The sequence below is a fragment of the Colius striatus genome, chromosome 26 (assembly GCF_028858725.1).
Source record: "Colius striatus isolate bColStr4 chromosome 26, bColStr4.1.hap1, whole genome shotgun sequence".
Taxonomy (NCBI): domain Eukaryota; kingdom Metazoa; phylum Chordata; class Aves; order Coliiformes; family Coliidae; genus Colius; species Colius striatus.
The window spans coordinates 2,779,976-2,798,146 of NC_084784.1; the positions used below are offsets into that span (position 1 = coordinate 2,779,976).

General features: G+C 57.9%; 1 protein-coding gene across 3 annotated transcripts in view; it reads right to left on the reverse strand.

Annotated features, from left to right (window-relative positions):
• Window positions 1–18,171, reverse strand: part of HDAC7 (histone deacetylase 7) — a 67,270-nt gene that overhangs the window by 48,420 nt on the left and 679 nt on the right. The gene's annotated exons all lie outside the window — the stretch shown is intronic.

Genomic DNA, 18,171 nt, shown 5'->3' on the forward strand with positions numbered 1-18,171 from the left:
AAGAGCCCGAGGGCAGCTGCAGTTCCTCTGCCAGGGCACAGCTCCTTTTCCAGCAGCATGGAGAGGGAGGAGAGAAACGATTCTCTGACCACTCCAGCCCACTTCTCCTTTTTCCAAAGAAGAAATCACTCCAGCTCTGCCTCATCACAGAGCAACAAGAGCTGCAGGAGCCTCCCCTTGCAGGGCAGCGACACGAGCAGCCAAACAGGTCACAAGCAAGATCATTCACCCAAGGTCATTTTGGAAGGGCAGCCTGTGTGTTTAGCCTGGAGAGCAAGGCACTGCTTCCCTCTCTTGTGTCTCCTCCAGTGGGGCTGGGGCTCTGCAGGGGAGGTTGGGAGGGAAGCCCATGTGCAGAACCCCACTGCTGGTTGTGAAAGAAATGTGCTATTTTGATCCCTGGAGATGAATGTGCTTCACCCCCACGTGTTGAGCAACCCAAAGAGTGCTGCTGGAGGAGACAAGAGATGCTCCAGGCTGCCTGGGCTCGTCTGAGCTCCCCAGCAGCAGGCAGAGAGGCTTCCCACAGCATCCCACACAGGCTCAGCCCTGCTGCTTGGGCTGGAGGAGAGCCAGGGGAAGGTTTTGCTCTACCTAGGAGGGGAGAAGAGGATCTGCAACGGGGGCAGCTCTCAACCAAAGCTTTTGCTGAGCCTCTGCATGTGCTTTTCCAGTCCCTGCCCATCACACTGAGTTGTGCAGCAAGCCAGAGAGCTGGGAAACAGCAGGCTGAGGCTGGGAGTGAGTTTCCTCACATCCTATCTAGAAACCTCCTTCCTGCTGGCATCACACTCCAGCCTTGTGCCAGGGACACCAGGGAGCTCTGCATGGCACTACCTGGCATCCCTCTGCATGGCACTACCTGGCATCACACTCCAGCCTTGTGCCAGGGACTCCAGGGAGCTCTGTATGGCACTACCTGGCATCCCTCTGCATGGCACTACCTGGCATCACACTCCAGCCTCATGCCAGGGACACCAGGGAGCTCTGCATGGCACTACCTGGCATCCCTCTGCATGGCACTACCTGGCATCACACTCCAGCCTTGTGCCAGGGACACCAGGGAGCTCTGCATGGCACTACCTGGCATCCCTCTGCATGGCACTACCTGGCATCACACTCCAGCCTTGTGCCAGGGACACCAGGGAGCTCTGCATGGCACTACCTGGCATCCCTCTGCATGGCACTACCTGGCATCACACTCCAGCCTCATGCCAGGGACACCAGGGAGCTCTGCATGGCACTACCTGGCATCCCTCTGCAAACAACCTGAGCACAGCAAATGCAGCAGGGAGCTTGCTTGGGGCAGAGATCAAAACATCCCTCCCCACCCCAACCTTTCCATCACAGACTTTCTCCTTTCCCCCCCTTTTCCTCTTCTGGGGATTGAATTTGGGATGCTTGGGAGGGTTTGGGGCCAACCTGCTGAGCCTGCCAGCAGCACTGGCACTGCTTGTCCCAGCACACAGGTGGGTGAGTTGCTGACTTGGGCACAAGGAGCCCTTGATGCCTTTTTTATTTGCTGATGTAGGAGGTGGGAGCAGCAACTCACACCCAGCATTGGGCAACAGGCAGCTGGGCTGGGGAGGTGATCAGCTGGCTCCTTGGGATGTGTGTGCTGGGCAAGGAAGGGTTTGTGTTTCACATCTCAGGGTCTCAGCTGGACAAGTGACCTGTAAAGGGGGGCTGAGCAGGTCCTGGCCCTGTAACCCACTCCCAGGGGGGTTTGGCTCCAGTTGCATCCTGCTGGGCACTGCCAGGCACAGCTGAAGCAGCTCAGCACTTCAGCCTCTGCAGCTTCATTCAGTCCATGGAAAACCCTTCCCATTGAAATGCAAAGGCCTGGGAGTGTGCAGAGAGCTCTGCAGCCAGGAGCTTGGCTCATCAAGAGTTTCTCTTCCTCCACAGGCCCTTGTCTCACACTGTCTCTGGCTTCACCCTGCACTCAGATGGGATTTGGGTGCTGGGAGGCCCTTGGAGCCCATCAGGGACCCAAAGTAACAGGAACCCCCAAGGGTCTGCCACCAGCTGACCCCTTCCCTCCCCAGCCTGTGCTTTTAACCACACAATGCCATTTACTTGGCAGGTTTAAACAGACTCTCCTTGAATAACACCTACCCAAAATACCTTCCCTGTCCTGCTGCTGGGTGTGAAACCAGAGCACAGCAAAGAGGAACCATTGGCTTTTGAAACAAAACACCAGCTTTGAAACACAACAGCTCAGCCTTGTGCCTGGCTCAGCCTCCATGGGGCAGTGGGAGGATGCTCAGAGGTGGCTTTGCCTCAGCTCTGCAGCTCTCCCCCCTCAAATGAGCCCAGTGCCCACCTTCCTCTGCTGCTCTCCAGGGCTTCTGTGCAGCCCCAGGGGAGAGACAACCATTTGCTTGAGCAAAACAGGAAAATGTGATTGTAAAACCACAACAATGGGCTGAGGAGGGGGGAAAAAGGAGCCAGAGCAGCTCTGAAAGGAGCTTTCCAAAGAGCCTGGGGGTGGAGTCCAATGCAGCAAAGCCTGGGCTCAGCCCTGCAACCCTCTCACAGGGACCAAACCCACACCTCCAATCCCCAGCCCTTCAGGTGGGATGTTGCAGGCAGAGAGGATAATTCCAGCTGGAGGAGACTTGGGCAGGTTTCTAGTTCAACCTTCTGCTTGAAACATCAAGTCACAGAATGACAGAGCTTGGGAGGGACCTTGAGAGATCACCCAAGTCCAACCCCCAACGTGGGCAGCTCTGGGCTGGGGCTTTGGGGGCTTGAAAGGCTCAAGGATGGAGCTTCCAACACTTGACTGGCCTCAGAGGGGAAAAGTTCCTCTTCACATCCAGCCAGGACCTCGTGTTTCAAGTCATGCTGATGGTTCCTCCTGTCATGCACCTTGGGGAAGGGTCTGGCTGGGACCCAGCAGCATCAGCCAGCCCCTGGAGCAGAAGCTGTGCTGAAGATGCTCCTCAGCTGCAGGAGCTCAGGCAGCCACAGTGCCATCAAGTGGCAAAAGGTCACAGGTCTGTCCCAGAGAGACAGGGAAGTGCTGGGGAGAGGCCAGTGCAGGGACACCAAGATGCTGAGGGCACTGGAGCATCTCTGTGAGGAGCAAAGGCTGCAGGACCTGGGGCTGTTCAGTCTGGAGAAGCTGTTTAACCCATTTCTTGCTCAGAATCAGCCAACCCTCCCAGTCCAGGGCAGAGAATTGCAAGACAAATGCCTGATCCAGTGAGATAAATAGACCCAGCAGCTCCTCTGCCAGCCTGGGGTTGCTTTCCCCCAAGCAGCAAACCCTCTGAAGCCAGTCTGAGCAGCAGCTCTCCTCCTTCTCCTCCTCCCCACGTCCCACAGGGTCTGACAGCAAAGCTTCTGTCAACACCTCAGCACCTCCAAAAGCCACAGAGAAGCCCAAAGTGCCTCCTGACACCTGCAGAGAGCTACAGGTGACCAATATCACTCCAGACACCTCCCCCAAGGCTCTTTTTTTTGCCACCAGGTCTCACCTCTGGGCCCTGTTCTGTCCTGGCCACGAGCTGCAGAGCTCACCCACCCTCCAGAGCTGCCCCCAGCACTCAGCACAAACACAACCATCCTAAAAGCCACCTGGGAGCCCAAGTTCTTACCTGAAACCAGGATCCTTCCAAAGTTTCAGTCCTTCTAGGGCTGCACTGTTACCCAAGGGTGTGCAGCAGCATCTGCTCACTCAGCTGCAGCCTGCTCAGTGGAGCCAATGACCTCTGATGCTAAAGGACTTTGAGCAGCTGCCTGTTGCCCATTCATTCCCTGAAGCCTTCAGCTACCCTGGAGCATCCTCAGTGCCTTGGTGCACGTTGGCACTTGCCTTGCAAGCACCTCTAAGCTGCTTTTCTCACTCAGTTCCTTCCTTCTCTCCTCCAAAGCAGCACTTAAGCCTCGTTGCCATATGTGGAGAACAAAGACAACCCAACCCAGAGCTCCCACCTGCTGAAGCTTTAATGTGAGAGGAAAGAGTGGGTGAGAAAGGAGAGGGTTTGCTGCCTCTCTCTCTCCTGCTCCTTGCTAACTGCCTCTAATTTGCACTAAGTTGACCATGATGAGGTGCTGCTGGTCTCCAGTTGTGGACCTTCAGCCCTGAAGGTGATTCTTTGGCCTGGAAGTGGTTGTAGGAACCCTGGCATTGAAAGCTTTCATCCTTCCTGAGCCTTACAAAGTTCCTCTGCCTCCCTTCCCACTCCTCAACAGCATCCCACCATGTGTGAGCCTCAGAACTTCACCCTCTCCTTCCCTCTCCACCTCAAAGCAGGAGATGAGGCAGCTGAACCAGCCACTGTGCTGCCCAAGGTCAACCACCCCAAAGCCACAGCAGATGCCTTCCAGGTCAGCAGATTTAGCTTGAAGGCTCCTGATACTTTCAAAGTGCCCTTGGTGTCCTAGTTTCTGAAGCATCTAGGGCACCCTGAGCATGTGCTGAGCTTCCTCTACAGCCCAGAGAACCAAAACTGGTTGTTTTTCAGTTGGAAATTCCCAGGCTGGGCTGTGGGAGTTGTCAAACAGCAGCTTCAGCACTTCTGAGGCAGGACAAAAGTCAAGTTCTTCCATCACAGCTCCTCTCCCCCTCTAACTGTGCTGCCCTTGGGCTGCACATCTCCATCCTGATGCCATCTCCCAAGCTATCCACTGAAAGAGAGCAAGGAGGGGCCAGGGGGTGGCAAGAGAAGAGCTGTGGTACCTGTCCTGGGTGCTCCTGGCTCCAGACTCTTGCTCCAGGCCAGGGCTCTGCAGGGGTGTCATGTAAGCAAAAGCTGCAGCTGGTGTTTACCATCACAGCCCATGGCCCCTGAAGCCACCCATGCTGTGGGTCCTGTGCCCCAGCATCCCTGGGGCAGTGCTCAGGGGAGGGCTGTGAGGAGCCAGGGCTGCTTTCTACCAGAGAGTCACAGAGTGCTGGGGGCTGGAAGGGTCCTGCAGGGCTGCTCCAGCCCCAGCCCCTGCCACAGCAGCTTCCCCTGGCTCAGGGGGCACAGGAATGTGTCCAAGGGGGGTTGAAGAGCTCCAAGGAAGGAGCCTCCACACCCTCCCTGGGCAGCCTGGGCCAGGGCTCCCTCAGCTCACCCTGAAATGCTTCTTCCTTGTGTTTCAATGCAACTGGTTGTGTTCCAGCTCCATCCCATCAGCCCTTGTCCTGGTCCAACAGCAGACAGCGCTGCCCCAACCTCCTGCCACCCACCATGGACACACTTGGAGCTATTCATGAGCTCCCCCTGAGCTCAGGCTCCTCTGCTCCAGGCTGAACAGCCCCAGGTCCCTCAGCCTTTCCTCAGCAGGGAGATGCTGCAGTGCCCTGAGCATCTGGGTGTCATCATCCATCCCAGCATCTCTCAGCTCCTTCCAACAGAAGAGGCAACTCCAGCTGAGGGGCTGCTGTGTTGGCTCAGGACTACCCAGGCAAGAGCAGTCAGGGATAACACAGCACTCACCCCATCAACATGGGTCAACCTTGCTCTTGGGTAGGGGATGCTGTGGCTCCCAGCTACCAACACAGCCCAGCCCACATGTCCTGAGCAGCTCTCCCCAGGCTCTTGCCAGGAAAAGAGACACAAACCCAAGTTTAACAACCTCTCAGAGCCTCCTCTTGTCCCTTCCCCACCACCCACCTCCACACCTCATCCTCCTGAGCAGCTCAGGCCAGGGGCTTACCCACAACCACCCTTTACACCACAGCAGAACAGGGGTAAAGAAAAGCCCAAAGCCCAGCTTTAAGCCCCAAAGCTGCCTGGGACCAGGGTACCTCTGTGAGTGCTCATCTGCCCGCTCTGAGCTCTCTGCTGCCCTTTGGCTTCCCGTTGTCTCTCTTGCCCCAGCGTGTGTGACAGTCCCCAGGCACAGCAGCTCTTTCCTGTGCTGTGCCCTGGGTGTGCTGAGGAGCCCAAACCCTCTCAGCCCTTGCTCTCTGCCTTTCCTCTCAGCTCAGTTTCCATGCTGGGTTTCAGAATGATGCCTCGTTGCCTGGGGCAGCAGCTCCTCTCTCTCTCTGTCTCTGCACAAGTGGGTTTATCTCAGCATCCTTTCATTTGACTCTCACAGCCAGCTGGGGAACAAGCCCTTTCAAGAGAAGTTCAGCTGCCAGAAGCTCTTGGGACTCTACCAACCCTCTGCAAACACTTGTGGCTCGTGCCCATTAAATGCACCCACTGGGCTGACTGGTCACCCAGGGGACTGCTGGGCAGTGATGTCCTGGGGAGCAGATGCAGCAGCAAGGTGCCTGGTTTTAGATCTGAGTGATGTGAGGAGATTCAAACTGGGGCAGCTTTAGAGCCACCCAGGAAGGGAAAAGCCCTCCCTTTGAGAATCTCCAAGCCAAAGCTCAGATTCCCAAACAGCAGCACAAAGCCAAGTGAACCAAGGGCTCAAGCTCAGGGCTGAGAAGAGAAAGGAGACACTGTCCCTCCCTGGGCTTGTGAGAAGGGTGAGACAATGGCCAGGCAGCCTCAAGGGTACCAGAGGAGTGTGGAGTTGCCCCAACTCTCCCTTTGGCATCTCAGAGCATCAGCATCACGCTGAGTGAAGCTTCCATGAGCTTGGAGGCTTCAGCCTGACTCCCCTGCAGCTCCCCACCTCTGGATGTGCTGCTGAAGGTCAAAAGCCACCAACTATCACTTGGTACATGAAGAGAGCAGGAGAAATGGAGGGCACAGGCAGCTCAGAGCCTCTGGTCTGTGTGGGAGCAAGGGAAAGGGGGCAGACCCTTGGGTAAAGCTCAGGAAGACCCAAACCCACCAGCACCTCTGGGCAAACTCAGGGATTGTCCTTCCCTTCCCATCCTCCAGGCATGTGAGAGGGGAATAAAGCAGAGAAAAGCCTGGAAGAAACACAGGGGCAGATGATCTCCTTATGCAACACCTCTGGAACCTGTAAAACCCAAAGCTGTGGGACACAAATCAACCACCAACTGCCTGGGGTTAGAGAGGAACTTCCTCTGGTAGCAACCTGTTGCATAAGTGCCTTTAAAAGGGAGCTTTATCTGCTGCAATCTGTTAGAGAGGAGCTGGCTGGGCTAGAAAGCTGTTGGCCCAAGTCTTTACCATCCTTTCTGTGCCCTTTTGCTCTGCTCCATCTTCCAGCCTCTGCCTCCAGCTGCCAAGTGTCAGGGAGGGGGTGCAAAGCCACCAGCTTTGTGCTGAGGTTGGTCCCAACACTGTTGTGTCCCCTTTTTCCTCAGCCCTGCTCTAAGGACCAGGGACTGGAGCATCTTCCCCTTCTGGGGCAGAAGGGCTGTGGGTAGGTCAGAGAGGTTCTGCTGCCCCTGCTGAGAGCACATCTGGGGTGTTGTGGCCAGCTCTGGGCCCCTCAGCTGCAGAAGGACAGGGAGCTGCTGGAGAGAGCTCAGCACAGGGCACAGAGATGCTGCAGTGGAGCATCTGCCTTGTGCTGAAAGGCTGAGGGAGCTGGGGCTCTGCAGCTTGGAGAAGAGGAGCCTGAGGGCTGAGCTCAGTCATGTTCACAAGTGGCAGGAGGCTGGAGCCAGGCTGTGCTCAGGGATGGCCAATGATGGGACAAGGGGCAACGGGCACAAGCTGCAACATCAGAGGTTCCAGAGACACACAAGGCAGAATTGGTTCCCTGCTGAGGTGAGGGAGCACTGGCAGGGGCTGCCCAGATGGGCTGTGGAGGCTCCTGCTCTGGAGACATCCCACCCCAGCTGGATGAGTCCCTGTGTGCCCTGCTCTAGGTGCTGCAGCTCTGGCAGGGGGTTGCACTGGCTGAGCTTCCCAGCTCCCTCCCAGCCCTTATGACCCCATGTCTGGAAGCTGCTCAGCACCCCAGAGAGCCCCTCATCACCTCACCACTGCCCAGCCCCAGGGGCACAATCCTGCCCTGCTCCTTCAGCCACAAGCCAGGATGCTCTTTACCCACTCTGCCCACGCAGCTTTCCCACCCTCACTTTCCCCTTTGCCTCCCTCCCTGCCTCCACACCCTGAACACACCAGACACGACCTGAGCAATCTGTGCAAGCAGCAGGCAGCAGCTTGGGCTGTGCTCAGGGCTCAGGGGAGGGGGAGGCAGCCTCTGTCCCTGTGCTGTGCCCTGGGGCTGCCTCTGAGCTGCTCACACGCTGCTGCCTCTGGTGCTGGGGTTATTTTTAGCCCTGAGGTATTTGCTGCAGGACGTCCGCTCTCAGCCTCTTTCTGGGAATCCCAGAGCTCTATAATTGTAAACAGCCCCATTCAGTTGCTGTGGAGCTCGAGAGGCTGAGCTGGGGCTGTCAGGTGTGAGTCAAACAGGAAACTGCTGCTGCTGCTGCTGCAGGGTTGGCCACAAAGAAAGTGCCCTGGGTTGGTAAACAGAGGTTCCATCCTCTCAGCAGCCACCCTTGAAGGACTGAGCAGCTCCCATGAGATCCCCCCTGAGCTCAGGCTCCTGGGCCAGGGCTCCCTCAGCTCACACTGAAATGCTTCTTCCTTGTGTTTCAATGCAACTGGTTGTGTTCCAGCTCCATCCCATCAGCCCCTGTCCTGGTCCAACAGCAGAAAGCGCTGCCCCAACCTCCTGCCACCCACCATGGACACACTTGGAGCTATTCATGAGCTCCCCCTGAGCTCAGTCTCCTCTGCTCCAGGCTGAACAGCCCCAGGTCCCACAGCCTTTCCTCAGCAGAAGATGCTGCAGTGCCCTGAGCATCTGGGTGTCCCTGCACTGGCCTCTCTGCAGCAGTTCCCTGTCCCTCTGGAGCTGGATACATACTCAAGAGTGTTGCTGAGCTCCCCCTGAGCTCAGGCTTCTCTCCCCCAGGCTGAACAGCCCCAGGGCCTGCAGCCTTCCCTCCTCACACCCATGTTCCATCCCCTCAGCATCCCCTCCAGCACTTCCCTGTCTCTCCTGGGCTGGGATGCAGCAGAGGTTGGTGCCTTGGGGTTCCCTCAGGGAGGGTGTGGAGGCTCCTTCCTTGGAGGGCTTCAAACCCCCCCTGGACACGTCCCTGTGTGACCTGACCTAGGTGGGAGCTGCTTCTGCAGGGGGTTGGGCTGGATGAGCTCTGCAGGTCCCTTCCAGCCCTGATCCTGTGACTCTGTGACTCAGGACACACTCTGCTGCCATCCCCACTGCTCAGCACAGGAGCAGGAATGGAGCTGTATTAGAGAAGAACCCTCTGCTGGTGTGGGCACAAGAGGCTGAGGGCAGACAGCAGCACTTTCCCCAGGGGCTGAGGGCAGGATGCTGTGTCTGTGGCTGCCAGGAGCATCCCTCAGGGCTGCCAGGGCATTTGGGCACCTGTGAGCTCCCTGGCAGGGTCCACGAGCAGAGCAGCATCTGCACACTTGTGCCCATCTCTTATCTGACTCATTTCAGCATCTGAGGGGAAACCCTGGCACTGACAAAACAGCTTCTCTGCTCCCTGCCCCCAGCCTCCCCAGCCCAAAGCAGGAGGCTATTTTTAACCCTTTCAACACCCACTTGCAGCCCCTTTCCCAGTCTGAGGTGGCTCGTGCTGCTGTTTACTGGGGTGATTCAGTGGTGGCATTGGCAAGTGATCAAGTCAAGTGAGACCAAAACAAGTCAGGCAGGCACTTTCCATGCTGGCTGCTGGCACTGTGCCCCTGCAACAAAAAACACCCCCTCACTGCAGGCTCTGACTTTTGGTTTCCCAGCACACAGCATCACAGCCTGCTGGGGGTTGGAGGAGACCTTCAGAGCTCATCCAGCCCAACCCCCCTGTCAAAGCAGCTCCCACTGAGCTCAGATCATCCCCCACAGGAGAGTGTTGCTGTCTGAGGCTCTGCTTCAAGGGAGGAACACGACAGAGGGGTGAGTGAGCTGGGAAAGGAGCTTCCAGCTTGGAGATGAGAAGGCAGCTTTGGGCTCCACCACTCTGCAAGGGGTTGTTGTCTTCCTCTGATGCCCCATCCTGGTGCTCAGGGCTGCCCCATCCTGGTGCTCAGAGCTGCCCCAGCCTGGTGCTCAGGGCTGCCCCATCCTGGTGCTCAGAGCTGCCCCATCCTGGTGCTCAGGGCTGCCCCAGCCTGGTGCTCAGAGCTGCCCCATCCTGGTGCTCAGGGCTGCCCCATCCTGGTGCTCAGAGCTGCCCCAGCCTGGTGCTCAGAGCTGCCCCAGCCTGGTGCTCAGGGCTGCCCCATCCTGGTGCTCAGGGCTGCCCCAGCCTGGTGCTCAGGGCTGCCCCAGCATGGTGCTCAGAGCTGCCCCATCCTGGTGCTCAGGGCTGCCCCATCCTGGTGCTCAGGGGTGCCCCAGCCTGGTGCTCAGAGCTGCCCCAGCCTGGTGCTCAGAGCTGCCCCATCCTGGTGCTCAGGGCTGCCCCATCCTGGTGCTCAGAGCTGCCCCATCCTGGTGCTCAGGGCTGCCCCAGCCTGGTGCTCAGAGCTGCCCCATCCTGGTGCTCAGGGCTGCCCCATCCTGGTGCTCAGAGCTGCCCCAGCATGGTGCTCAGAGCTGCCCCAGCCTGGTGCTCAGAGCTGCCCCATCCTGGTGCTCAGAGCTGCCCCAGCATGGTGCTCAGAGCTGCCCCAGCCTGGTGCTCAGAGCTGCCCCATCCTGGTGCTCAGAGCTGCCCCAGCATGGTGCTCAGAGCTGCCCCAGCCTGGTGCTCAGAGCTGCCCCAGCCTGGTGCTCAGGGCTGCCCCAGCCTGGTGCTCAGAGCTGCCCCAGCCTGGTGCTCAGAGCTGCCCCATCCTGGTGCTCAGGGCTGCCCCAGCCTGGTGCTCAGAGCTGCCCCTGTGCTTGTGCACCCAGGACAAGGAGAGCTGGAGAGAGCTGGAGCACTGCTGGGCTCACAGACTCTCAGGTTACAGCTCCTCAGTCCACACACATCACACACACACTCAGCCTCTTTGTCTGGAAAACAGGGTGAGAGAAGCAGCATTTTCATTCCCCAGCCAAACTGAGAGGCAGGGACAAGACAAACCCTGCCAGAGCCTGAGCTGCTGCAGAGCTGCTGCATCTGAGGTGACGCACAGCCAGGCTCTGCTGACGTGGGGGGAGGTTGAGCCTCGCTGCAGAGCTGGAAGGGAGCTTGAAACAGAGGTTGGCAAAGCCACCAAGTGCTTCAGGTGCTCCCAAGAGCTGTTTCTGCTCCTTCCAGCCTGGCTTTGTGGGCAGGGCAAGGCATTCCATGCCTGCTTTAGCCTGGCTTTGGAGAATCAAGGGGTAATCCCTCAGGGAAACACCTCCAGTGCCAAGTGGTGTGGGAGAAGATGAGAGTGTGTGCTTGCAATTGCTGCCCAAACACAAGCTGCCTTCAGCAGGGCTGACCCAGCCCCAGGGGGGGATGATACCCCCCAGTCCCTGCTGGGAGCTCTTTGCTAAATCATCAGCCCTGAGACACTGTTTGTCTGGCTTTAGGAAAAACTGGTGTGGCCAAAGCTCTCAGATGCCTTCCCTCTTCTCCCCACAGATGAGCTCAGAGGGAGGGAAGCTGTGTCTGATGGCCTCTGTCTGCTCCTCACAGCCACAAGCCCCTGCAGACTCTTTCTCCCTCTGCCCAGAGCCTGCTGCAGGCTGCTGTGCCTTTGCCCCAGGCATCAGCTTGAACCCTTCAGGTTCTCTTTCCTCTGGGATGTTTCAGACCAGCAGCAGAAAGCTCAGCAATGACTGAGGAGCCAGGAATCAGCCCTTAGAACCCCAAGAAACAGGTCTCCATCTCCCCTCTGGAGAGAGGCCACTGGGGACCCTCCTGGGCTGGGCTGCTGGTCCTGGGCTGCTCTCCCTGGGCTGTGCTGCTGTATCTGTGCTGCTCTCCCTGGGCTGTGATGCTCTCCCTGGTCTGTGCTGCTGGTCCTGGACTGTGCTGCTGTGTCTGTGATGCTCTCCCTGGGCTGTGATGCTCTCCCTGAGTTGTGCTGCTGGTCCTGGACTGTGCTGCTGTGTCTGTGATGCTCTCCCTGGGCTGTGCTGCTCTCCTTGGGCTGTGCTGCTGTGTCTGTGCTGCTCTCCCTGGACTGTGCTGCTGTGTCTGTGCTGCTCTCCCTGGGCTATGCTGCTCTCCCTGAGTTGTGCTGCTGGTCCTGGACTGTGCTGCTGTGTCTGTGCTGCTCTCCCTGAGCTGTGCTGCTGTGTCTGTGCTGCTGTCTCTGGGCTATGCTGCTCTCCCTGGGCTGTGCTGCTGTGTCTGTGATGCTCTCCCTGAGCTGTGCTGCTGTGTCTGTGCTGCTGGTCCTGGGTTGTGATGCTCTCTCTGAGTTGTGATGCTCTCCCTGGGCTGCTGGCTCTGGGCTGTGATGCTCTCTCTGAGCTGTGCTGCTGTGTCTGTGCTGCTGCCCTGGGCTGTGATGCTCTCCCTGGGCTGCTAGCTCTGGGCTGTGATGCTCTCTCTGAGCTGTGCTGCTGTGTCTGTGCTGCTGCCCTGGGCTGTGATGCTCTCCCTGGGCTGCTGGCTCTGGGCTGTGATGCTCTCTCTGAGCTGTGCTGCTGTGTCTGTGCTGCTGCCCTGGGCTGTGATGCTCTCCCTGGGCTGCTAGCTCTGGGCTGTGATGCTCTCTCTGAGCTGTGCTGCTGGTCCTGGGTTGTGCTGCTCTCCCTGGGCTGTGCTGCTGCCCTGGACTCTGCTGCTGTGTCTGTGCTGCTGTGTCTGTGCTGCTGTGTCTGTGCTGCTGTGTCTGTGCTGTGGTTCCTGCTCTGGTTGTTTCTGCTCCACTGCAGAGATGGGACTGTAAAAGCTTCATTTCCTGACACACATGGGATGGGGCCAAAGGGTCATGTTTTGGACAACCTGGGCTGTTTTTTTCTCCATGGTAACCAGCAGTGATGTCATTGCTGTGCAATGGCTGGAAGGGGCCTGGGGAATGGGGAGCTCTCCAGGAACGAGGGGGGAGAGGAGGCTGAGATGGTGAGGAAGGAGCTTTGCAGAGGCTGGGGCCACACCAGAGCAGCCTGGCCAATGTTTGCCTTGGATGTCCCCAAGCACAAGCCAAGGCCAAACTACATGGGGGCTGTAGCAGAGACTGTCCTGCCCTCTCCCTCCTCCTCCTCCTCCAGCTCCCCTCTGTGCATCCCCATCTCATCCCCAGCAGCCACATGGCCCCAGACAGCTGCTCTGGTGCAACCCTGGCTACAAAGCTCCCACCATCTCCTCTCCTGTGCATGGGCATTTGCAGGATCAATCCCTCCCCCTCCCCTCAGGGGCTGAGAGCAGCTCTGCTCCCCCTGCCATTGCTCTCCCTTCCCCTGCCATTGCTCCCCCTGCCCCTGCCATTGCTCCCCCTGCCATTGCTCCCCCCTTTTTGTTCCTACAGCCACTCTTCTCCCCATCCCAAATTCCCTCCCTGCAGGGGAGCTCCTTTACAACAGCAGAATAATGAAAACCAAGTGTCAGAGCAGCAGCTGCTGCTGGGGGAGGCACTTTGGGAGCTCTCCTACAGCCCTGTCTGTCTGTCCAGGCTTCCTGGAGCTGCAGCCAGCTGGGCTTCACCTCTGGGCATTGCACTGGAGGCTTGACTGGGTTAGTTCTCAGTGGCAGCTGAATGAAGAGGCTGAGTCAAAGCATCCCCTTGCAAATGGAGCCTTTGGGATGTGCCACAAGAGCTCACCTGTCACTGTGCCCACCCCAGAGACCCTCATGGAGGGGAAGCATCAGAGCCAGCCCTGGGGGATGCTGCAGGGCACCTGGGTGAGAGCATGTGCAGCCTAAAACAGACCAGAAAGGGACCTAAAAGGGCCAAAAAGGGACCCAAAAGGGCCAAAAAGGGACCCAAAAGGGCCAAAAAGGGACCCAAAAGGGAGCCACAAAGGCACCCAGAAAGGAACAAAAAGGGGCCCAAAAGAGACCTAAAAAGGGCCAAAAAGGGACCTAAAAGAGACCCAAAAGGGACTTAAAAAGGGCCAAAAAGGGTCCCAAAAGGGACCTAAAAAGGGCCCAAAAGGGACCCAAATGGGGCCAAAAAGGGGCCCAAAAGGGGCCCAAAAGGGGCCCAGAAAGGGACCCAGAAAGGGACCCAGAAAGGGACCCAGAAAGGGACCCAGAAAGGACCAAAAGGGACCCAAAAGGGACCCAAAAGGGACCCAAAAGGGACCCAAAAGGGACCCAAAAGGGACCCAAAAAGGACCTAAAAAGGACCTAAAAAGGACCTAAAAAGGACCTAAAAAGGTTCAAAAGGGACCAAAAGGGACCTAAAAGCTCAGCCTGGTGTGTGTTGGCTCAGAGCTGTCTCCACACATCCTCCCTATGGCCAGATGGAAAAGGGGGGCAAGAAAACAACACAGCAGCAGAGAAAGGTCCCAGCAACAGTGCCTGGAAAGTGCTGAGTCAGCAGGAGCAGCTCCCTGGGCAGGAGGCTGCAGGAGATCCCTGACTGCTGCAGCCCCATGGCCCTGGAAAACCAACTGCAGGGAACAGGGGCTGGGAGCAAAACAGCTCCAGCATGGGGAGGGGAAGGGGGAAAGGAAGGGGGAAGGAAGGGGGAAGGAAGGGGGAAGGAAGGGGGAAGGAAGGGGGAAGGAAGGGGGAAGGAAGGGGGAAGGAAGGGGGAAGGAAGGGGGAAGGAAGGGGGAAGGAAAGGGGAAGGAAAGGGGAAGGAAAGGGGAAGGAAAGGGGAAGGAAAGGGGAAGGAAAGGGGAAGGAAAGGGGAAGGAAAGGGGAAGGAAAGGGGAAGGGGGAAGGGGTGATGTGGGGAGAAACATGGTCCAAGGACAAAGGCTGGGGAGCAGCTGCCAGGGCAGAGCAGGCTGGTGTGGGGGGAAAAGGGCTAAAGCAGGCTGAATGGGGATGTTACCTGGCTCCCAGCCTGCTGGGGGCCAGCAGAAGCCACAGGTCAGTAGCCCAGGGTTGCAGCAGCACTGCTCCACCTCCTCCAGTCCCACAGCACCAGCCCCACAGTGGGTTTGTGCCAGTGCAGGGTGGGTTTCCCAGCCCCACACATCTTACCAGCCCCACCACAAAGTGGAGCACGAGCCACTTGCTTTCCTCTGTGCATTTTGCACTTGCAAGGTGCCAAAGCAACAGCAAAGCACATCCAGCCATGGGCTGAGGGAATGAGGATCCCCAGGCACACTGAGCCCTGCCTGGGTCTGGGCTGCAGGGATGGGGGATGTGTGTGTGTGGCCACATGGAGCCTTCCCCAAAGCCCCATTCTGGAGCACTTTGGTCTGGAGATATTCTAACCAGTGTGGGTTTGGCTAAAGGCTCCAGCTCAGGGAAGGTTTTACCTCATTCACCTGGTTTGTTGAGTGGAAAGAAAGGAGCTGAGCTGTTTCCTGGCATTCTGGCAGCTCACTGCCCTTTGTTTGCTTCTCAAGGAAACTTCCTGATGGATTACCCAAGGTCAATTAATGCCTATTTAAAGTGCATCCTCCTGATGTGCTGCAGACACAACCCTGCTGCAGAGTAGCAGCCTTGGGGCTGCTGGGGAGGGGGGAAAAAGGTCCCTGATGCTGTTGCAAAGCCTTGCTGGAAAATACATCCCAACAGCCCTGGCAAGCTGATTGCTAACAGGGACCTGCTGGCCCAGTTTCCTCACTGGGGAAGTGCCAAGAGCACAGATGAGCTCCTGGAGGCTGCCATGGAGGGCACAGAGGTGAGGGGAAGACTCTCAGGGGCAGAAGCAGCAGTGAAGTTCTCTTCTCCTCTTGAAAAGACTCAAGAGAGCACAAGGATCCCCCTGCAAAGCTCCATTAAAGCCCAAGGTTCCATTGGGGGAAGGAAGGGGGAAGGAAGGGGGAAGGAAGGGGGAAGGAAAGGGGAAGGAAGGGGGAAGGAAGGGGGAAGGAAGGGGGAAGGAAGGGGGAAGGAAGGGGGAAGGAAGGGGGAAGGAAGGGGGAAGGAAGGGGGAAGGAAGGGGGAAGGAAGGGGGAAGGAAGGGGGAAGGAAGGGGGAAGGAAGGGGGAAGGAAGGGGGAAGGGGGTTCCATTTAGCTCCCAAGGAGCTGCACATGGCAGCTCCTGCTGGAAAAAGACCTGTCCCAAGCCATGGCACAACAGCTTTGGGGCTTTCCTCCTGCCTGAAGATGCTCGTCTCACCCCCCTCATTCTGCTGCTCTAAAGCCCAGTTTAAGCAGCTCCTTCAGCTCAGCCCAGCAGATTCCAGGTGAATGGAGCTGCTTTCCCTGCTGTGGATTGCTTCTGACCCTCCCTGCAGCACAGTAACTCACATCCATCCAGCCTGGTGGCCCTTCCCAAGCCATCCCCACCCTGCTTCACCCCCCAGAGATGCCAGAGGGCTGCCCAAAGCCACTGGGGTCTAGTAGAGATCAGGAGCTGCAGTGGGATGGAGGGGAAAACACTCCATCCAGACTCAACATGGGAGACAACCAGTCACATATGCCACATAACAGCCCACACAGGCTCTCTGGTGGCTCTTGCACAAGCCACAGGCTCTGCAGGTCTCTGGGAAGGTTCATGTTTCCCACAGTTGCCATGTTGCAGAGCACAGGGCAGCTTCCAGAGGCCAATCCTTGCTGTGCCCCATCCCCAGGAGCTCACATACCCCTTGGTATTTCCTACACCAAGATCCTGTTTCCTATGAGTCAGATTTCAGGGCAGACACTGGAGACAGATGGAGATGAGGAACTCCAAGGGGAAAGGAGGGGGAGTGTTGAGACAGGGGGTGATTAGATAACAGCATCTGGGCTGTATTTGGTTGCATGCAATCAACCCACGAGCCTGGGAGCCATCCCACTTGGTGTCTTTGGCAGTGAAGAAGCCTCAAGGGCTTCCCACAGCAAGGCTCAGCTGATGTCAGCATCCCTCATGGCAGGGCACTGAGCAACCCAGGTCCAAAAGCAACCCTTTGTGCCCAGCCTGACCATGTTCTGAGCACACAGCCTCAGTGGCAGAGGGAAGGGGCAGATGAGAGGTGGAACAAAAGCAGCTACAGCTGCATCTGCCCTGTTTGCCCCCCTCTGCTCTGTCAGACTCTGCTGGTCACCAGTGCAAGGAAGGTGCCAAAACACAGCAGCATTTCCCAGTTGCCAAAGCACATCTCACACCACTGGCCTGGGGCTGTGGATCCCACACCACCCCACAGCCCATGTGCATCCCCTGCAGCTCCCCTGGCTGGGAAGGGCAGGAACATGGGAGTTATTCAGCAAACAGGAGCTGGTGAGGTGAGAGAAGAGAGTCTCTGACCTCAGGCATCCTTCAGAGTCCTGGGCCCTGCTGCTTTGTTCCCATTGGCACCTCAGCACTGCAGTTTGCACCAGGAGTGGAGGCAGGGAGGAAGGGTTGTGGCAGTGAGCAGAGCACAGCAGGGCTCAGAGGGTGCAACCACCTCACAAGGGAGCTTTGAGGAGCACATTTGGCTGCCAAGAGCTGCCAGAAGGAGCAGTGGGGGGAGAGCCAGGAGCACAAAGCTCTTGTGGTGCACGTGGAATGGAGCAAGTGCCAGGTTTGCAAGGTGCTGTTTGAGGTGTGCAATGGCAAGATCTGCAGGATCAAGCTGGGGGACCCCAGCTTGGAAACTGCACATGAAGCTGCAGCTTCATCACTCACCCTTCACAGTCCCTTAGTGATCAAACATCACCCATCAGCTGCTGCTGATGCCCTGTGTCCTGCTTTGAGTGCACAGAGCCATCTAAACAGATCACTCTAAACTGGACTCCAGCTCACACTCTTTAAAGTGACACCATCCCCATGCCCCTGAGGTGCCTGGCACAGACCACGAGGCACCAACCCCCTGCACCAAGCAGGAGCTGCCCTGTGCTCCAGCCCCTCTCCAGCCTCATGAGGAGCTGCCCTGAGCTCCAGCCCCTCTCCAGCTCCATGAGGAGCTGCCCTGTGCTCCAGCCCCTCTCCAGCTCCATGAGGAGCTGCCCTGAGCTCCAGCCCCTCTCCAGCTCCATGAGGAGCTGCCCTGAGCTCCAGCCCCTCTCCAGCCTCATGAGGAGCTGCCCTGTGCTCCAGCCCCTCTCCAGCCTCATGAGGAGCTGCCCTGTGCTCCAGCTTCATGAGCAGGAGCTTCCCTGTGCTCCAGCCTCTCTCCAGCTTCATGAGGAGCTTCCCTGTACTCCAGCCCCTCTCCAGCTCCATGAGGAGCTGCCCTGTGCTCCAGCCTCTCTCCAGCTTCATGAGCAGGAGCTGCCCTGTGCTCCAGCCCCTCTCCAGCTCCATGAGGAGCTGCCCTGTGCTCCAGCCCCTCTCCAGCTTCACCATTTACAACAGGCTGGGAAGTCCCTGCAAGGCTGTGGAAGGAGCAGAGACTCCAGGACGCGGAGGGGAAGGTCTGTAGCATCTGCAGGACACAGCCCCCAGGTCCCAGACCAAAGCTGT